The 6,962-nt window shown below is 40.7% G+C and overlaps 1 pseudogene; it reads right to left on the reverse strand.

Annotated features, from left to right (window-relative positions):
• Positions 1-4,399: 4,399 nt before the first annotated feature.
• Positions 4,400-5,046, reverse strand: LOC110579924 (annotated as a pseudogene).
• Positions 5,047-6,962: the final 1,916 nt, after the last annotated feature.

The following is a 6,962-nucleotide window of genomic DNA, read 5'->3' on the forward strand; positions in this document are numbered from 1 at the left end:
CTTACTAATTTAGACCCCAGAAAGACTCTTAAGACGGAAGCAAGAGAGAAATATGAACAGCTCCTTTTTATTGCCACAGAGACAAAGAAACAAAGAACGGAAGCAGCCTGCAACAGAATTGACACAAACCCTAAGCCTCCTACAACTAACCTACCACCAATCGCCCTCAAACCCCCAAACCTGCCACTCCCACCCCCTGAAGAATTAACTACTTGAACAGATGACTTTAGGTTTCCTTTCTGTCCTAAAAAGGGGAAAACACTTTCTTTCCTCTAGACAGCATCCTAATTTGTCTCCACTTAGCCACATATCTCAGGACAAGGGCTTTTAAGATTAATGATGCTTTTCCAAGAGTAATTGCTTCTGCTCTAATCACATGCTATTTCTTGCTACCCACGGAGCTCAGCGTTAAGAGTGCCTAAAGGAATCAGCAAATTGCCCAAAATGCACTGCTCTCAAGCCTCCAGGTTGCTTAATAAATGATGATGAGTCACCCTAAGGCAGGTAGTCACCTCACATCCCTTACAACGTGAGCTTGCACATCAATATGCTCCCTAGGAGCCAAATCAGAATGTTGGGCTGGGAAAGGTCAAGTCTCAGATTTTTTGAACACCTTCCCAGCTGTTTTTTTCCTTAATTGAGGTAAATTCACATAACATACAATTAGCTATTTTAAAGTGTACAATCAGTTGTGGGGCGCCTGGGTGGCTCAGTCAATTATGCATCTGACTTTGGCTCAGGTCATGATCTCAGGATCCTGGGATAGAGCCCCGCCTTGGGTTCCCAGCTCAGTATGGAGTCTGCTTCTCCTTCTCCCTCTGCCCCTTTCCCTGTTTGTGCTCCCTCTCTCTTCCTCTTTCTCTTTCAAATAAATAAATAAAATCTTAAAAAAAAAAAGCGCTGTTGGTTTAAAGTATACAATCAGTTGTAGTCGGTGTATTCACAATGTTGCACAACCACCAGCTCTCTCTGGTTTCCAAACATTTCCATCTCCCCATTAAAACACCCTGGACCCATTTAAGAAGTCATTCCTCAGTCACTCCTACCCGAATCCCCTGGTAACCTCTAATCTGCTTTCTGTCTCTGGATTTGCCTATTCTGGATATACCATATAAAAGGAATCATATGGGGCGCCTGGGTGGCTCAGATGGTTAAGCGTCTGCCTTCGGCTCAGGTCATGATCCCAGCATCCTGGGATCGAGTCTCGCATCGGGCTCCCTGCTCCTTGGGAGCCTGCTTCTCCCTCTGCCTCTCTCTCTGTCTCTCATGAATAAATAAATAAAAATCTTTAAATAAAAAAAAAAGGAATCATATGTCACCTTTTGTGTTTGGCTTCTTTCACTTAGTGCAATGTTTTCAAGGTTCATCCATGTGGTAGCATGTATCAGCACTTCTTTCTTGTTTATGGCTGAATAGTATTCCACTGTGTGGATATACCACACTTTGTTTATCCACTCATCTGTTGGTGGACATCTGGGTTGTTTCACCTTTTGATTGTTATGAATAATGCTGCTATGAACATTCTCGTACAGATTTCTGTGTTGATCCCAGATGGTTTTGATATGCCTCTTCACTCCTTCAGCTCACGAAGAACATTTGATTAAAACAACTTCCAAGAAACCCTCAGTAAGAAGGAATAAGATAGCCTTAAGAAGAAAGGGATGTTCTTTTTTGTCGTTTTGTTTTTAGTTTGCTACATGATTTTATTGAAAACGTTTAGCATGGTACTGGAGAAACATTGTATTCCATACAGACACCACAGTGTCACTATTCCTGGATATTGCCATCATATAATATGATCTAATATGAATTTCTATAAATTTTTGATATAATTTGAGTTTGGGGTTCGATGACTTTTGCATGTTCATATTTCCCTGACTCCCTTATTTGACTAGATGGAGGCTGAGCCTCTCCTGATTCAACAGAGTTAGACATGAGCAGAAAATGGGGCTGGTCTTCTGGACCAGTGAGGAGCAAGAGTTGGGGAAGTCCTGAGATCAGCTGCTTAAAGATCAGATAAAGATAAAGATCAGAGGATCTTTATCAACCTGGTTGGATTGCAATCCCCAAATCTTAAAATTTGGCCTGATAATTCACAAATGTATATAAAATACTTTAGAATACAAAAGTAATGTTAAGTAACGGTAGAACAACAAATTCTCAAACCAGGGAAACACAATGCAGATTTTTAAGTTAGGTTTTCTGTCTGAGAATCACTATTGTAAAACTAGTTCAGTATATTCTTAGACTCCAAATATCTCAAAGCCAAATGTTTATCTCCAAATCAACTAGTATTAGCCATGTCAACATGTCTGTATTTGCATGTCAAGATGTCTTCATAAACAGGTCAAAAACTGCATTTCCATTTCTCCAAGGAAAGATACTCAAATGCAGAATTCATATATTTCTCAAAAATAATAGATACTACACAGCTGCAAACCATGGTCCTTTCATCATGCTAAATGAATTCTTTCCAGGTATGCACTGTTATACCATGCCTGTCAGATTTAAATGAAGTTCTCTGCACCGTAGAAACTCTGTACACCATAGAAACACCATAGAAAGGTCTACACCGGTTCTTCAATAACTAAACACTACTTGCTAGCTTTAATTTTGACTTCTTACTCTGTCAGAGATTAAAACTGTAAATGTTATTCAAATTTGTTTGATAAATAGCTTTGATTCTCAATTCAGAATTTACATCAGAGGTTATATTCTTTCCCTTTATTAAAATACAGCAGAATGGAGGTTCCCAGGTTCTGTCTAGCCAGGCAAATCCCTACACCTTTGTTTTTGATCTGAATTATTCAGATGGATATTCCAGCCAATATTTATCTAAAGTTCAACTCTTCTCTTCAACTGTCTTGGTGGCAGGGCATCTCACTTAGGGAACTGCTGTAAATTATCAGCCTGTGGGTAACATAATCCTCAGTGAGGTTTTCCCCACCATCACTTTGACAATTTTTTAACATTATCCTAATGAAACAATTAAGGTTTACTTATTAATACTTTTTTCTTAACATTCTCTTATCTATATTTTTCAGATAAAATCTGCAGTTAATATAATCATTTGCCTGGGGCGCCTGGGTGCCTCAGTCATTGGGTGTCTGCCTTCGGCTCAGATCATGGTCCCAGGGTCCTGGGACTGAGCCCTGTGTCAGGCTCTCTGTCCAGCGGGAAGCCTGCTTCTCCTTCTCCCACTCCCCCTGCTTGTGTTCCCTCTCTCACTGTATCTCTCTCTGTCAAATAAATAAGTTAAAAAAAACTTAAAAAAAAATAATCATTTGCCTGACAGACTTGCTGCTTCAGAATACAAAAAGCAAAAGTGTATTTAATATGAATGAAATAAATACAGAAAGGGGATAGTGTTTAAATATGCAGTCAGAGGCACTCATAGCAGATTTATCTATTTCTTCTATCAAAAAGCAAAAAAGAAGATCAGACTGAGTAAGTGCTAATGGATTTAAGTTAGTCTTTATTTTGAGGGAAATCCACAACATAAGATTATTGAGGGGAAAATGAAGGATAGAGGAGACAAATACAATGAAAAAACAAAAACAAAACAGAGTGCACCTCAAAGAACTGGGAGTTCTGTACATCTTCCAACTTCAATTTGCAACCCACTAAGGCAGTCAGAAATTGCTCATCAATTTGATGATAAGTTTGAGGAGAATAGTTCTATTGCTAGACTTGACTTTGGAATTTTAAGACTTAGAAGTTCAAGTAAGTGTAGGCAGTTACCACATGTCTTAAGAAGTAGTAGTTTAAAAGTTGTGGAGATAGTCCCAGCTGCATTAGAGACAATTCATAAAACTGCTTTTAGTTATGATTACATTGCCTCTGATTTGTCTATCAGAAAATAAATGATTCATTGGCATTTTTAGCTAAATAAAATTCAGTTTAAATTAAGGAAAATAGCTAACTAGTTTATTTGAACCCTGAAAGTCAACATTCACGGTATTTCATGATTTTCTAATGCACACTCAAAAAGAAAGAGCTAATTTCAGTTTTACCCCAATGATATTATTATTACACATAAACTAATACACGAAGTGCTTTAATAGGAAGTTATCTTTGACAATCTCGGAAATACGTAAACTATGAATTTCCACAAGGGGATTATATTATATGAGAAAATTATACAATTATATGATTGTGGCTTCAGAGTATCCTAAGAACAAAGGTAAAAGTTCCCCTTCGCAACAAGGTAAAGTGACACCAAAACTTCTCATTCAAGACAAGTTCCATTAACAAGAAAACAAACATTCCTCTACCCCTAACCACTGTTTCCTAAAACCATAGAGAGACGCTCCAAAGTTTAAAACAGAGATCTGATGCTTTAATATTCATCATTCTATATTTCACTGAATTCTAAAGTCAAAAAACTTTAATTCAGGGTATCATGTATGAAATCATAATATTCTGGAGATATGAAGGGCAATGGCTAAGAGACATGTACTGTTGTCCACTCTTCGGATTGCCTCAGCCAAAATCATTGAAATACCCATAACTTGAATCTTAGAGCAGTGTTTCGTTTTATCCTCTTGCAGAATGGGTTTGTGATGTTGACAGCTTCAGAGGCAGCATTACTAATTCTGGAAATAGCTGGCCCTGAGAAGATTCCATGAGTAAGAATGGCATAAACTTTAGTGGGTTTGGCATGGAGTAGCTTGATTGCAGTATAGCATTTTGTGCTGATCATGTCGACCACGAGGATGGCCACCTGATCTTTCATTAATCACCAACCAGAATCATCTTATTCATCTCCATGACTCTCCTTCTTTCTCTGTGTTACAAGGCAAATGCCACCTTCAGTCTGTCCATGGATGATAGCCTCCTGCTTCGGGGATAATGATGACACGGTTCCTCTGGTCTGCAATATTCTCCGGGTTCTCTATGTGAGTCACTCACAGGGATAGCACAGAAGCCCTGGTTCTGAGCAGCATGTAGGCCCATGGTAATGATGTGATCTGCCCCAGCTACTAGAAGCACAGAATGATTTGCATACAAGTACTTTTGGAGGTCATCCCGGGAAGCGAGCAGGGGAGCAGAGAAGTGTGTTACACGGTGTGACAGGATGTGTTAATGCTGTTATGACAACTGGGGCTCCATCCCATTGGGGACCCTCCAAGAGACTGCACAGAACACACCTGAGAATTGCCCCTATCTAGGAGCAAGAGAGCTCGGAGTTTTATCCATCAACTCCCATCCCCATTAGTTGAGAGCCACTCCTGGGGGCAGGAATTCCCCAGCACTTCCAGGCATAGCATGTGCATGAGGCCAGAGAAAACCTGCAAACAGAATCACATGCTGGAGTAGGTCATTGGCGTTACATAGAAACTGTCCACCCAAGTTACAAGTGACCTCCATGGTAGGCCACGGGGCTATTGCAGGGGGCATTGACAGCATCCTCTACAGTTCCCAGAGCCCAATCCACAGGCAGATTCCTCAACTTCCACTCCTCAAACACAATCTCCTGTTTCAGATGTTCCTGCTGTCCATTTTAACTAGATTTTATCTGGATTCAAACAGTAACAGGATGGGGAACTGTTTCCCCACAGTGTGCATTGGGCCAGCCCCTAGCAGTAATTCAGGAAAGGACAAGACCTAACAGGTACTAAGCACCCACTACAGGCCAGGTTCTGTACATACATGGACTCAAGGTAATGCTCAAAACAGCCCTATGACATACATAAGATCCTCCCAATTCTATATACATATACATATACACATACATATGAAAACTGAGATCTAGAGAGAGAAGTAACTTACTCCATCTCAAATGGCTAGGAAGTGACATAGTCAAACCAACTGTGGTAAACTCTAAAACCTCCTAGAGAAACCAGAGCCTCTTCACCTCTCAGGAAAAACATTTCCCTTAGATCAAGGGACCCAAGTTTAAAGAATTCCTGGAAACTTCAGAAAGCTCCAGTCCTCCTAGAGCTTAGGATGAAATAAATCTGACTCTCCAGCAAGACATCTTTTCCGAATACTGAAATCATACCTGAACCCTGAACCACATAAACCACTCCTTAATACACATCCACTCAACACAAAGCCTTTTACATATCCAGCTATTTTTGCTGCTTTGAGTTTATATGAAGAGGGACTGATGTGGAACAAGCCACAGAGCAGAAATCTACACCTACACATTACCTCCCTCTAGGGGGACACTTTCCAGAGATAGGGATTATAGAAATTCAGCACCTATTAAGTGGAGAGATTCTGCCCACAAGTGGAGTAAGTTTTAAAGAGTCTGGGTGACGTACATGGCTGTCCATCATGAGTTTTAAAACACTGATGCTCAAGATTTTTGTGGCATTTTAGAAAGCTTCAGTGCCTTGGCATAGCCTAGTCCCACTACCTGGAATGTTTTGCCCTTTTAGTAGGCAACAACCACTGAATCTCAGCTCAATGATTATCTTTTCTAGAGAGCCTTTCCTGACTACTTGTTGTGGAGGTGATCTCTCTCCCCTTCCTTTTATGCACCCACAGCCCCCTCTTCCTGCTCCATTTCTAGGTGTCCCTGGCAGCTCATCTGTGGTTCCCATCACTATGGAAAACTCCTTAAGCTTCTGCAATCTCCACCTGTGGCAAAATGAACACCCAATCTGGACCTAGGAGAAAACCTGGGCCAAACTGTCCCACTGAGCATATCGCTTCTTCCCCATCTTTTCCTCACCCCCTTGCTGGCACAGGCTGCCTCTTGCCTGACTCAGTTTTCTCCACTAATTAAATGTCACACTTCCAGCTGCAATCACCAAGAGATGCTCTCCAGGCAATTCAGTAAAGGGAAAAATAAGGTCCTTCCCATTTCGTACTACGCTCATGAGATGTTGACCCGTGAAGCTGGCTGAAACTAATGACAAATAACAGGGTTACTGTGAGGACGTGTTAATGTGGCCCATGTCTCAAGGAGCAGCAATTATGAGACAAAATGCCTTCCTTGCAGAATCCACCCC

The sequence above is a fragment of the Neomonachus schauinslandi genome, chromosome 12, assembly GCF_002201575.2.
Source record: "Neomonachus schauinslandi chromosome 12, ASM220157v2, whole genome shotgun sequence".
Classification (NCBI taxonomy): Eukaryota; Metazoa; Chordata; class Mammalia; order Carnivora; family Phocidae; genus Neomonachus; species Neomonachus schauinslandi.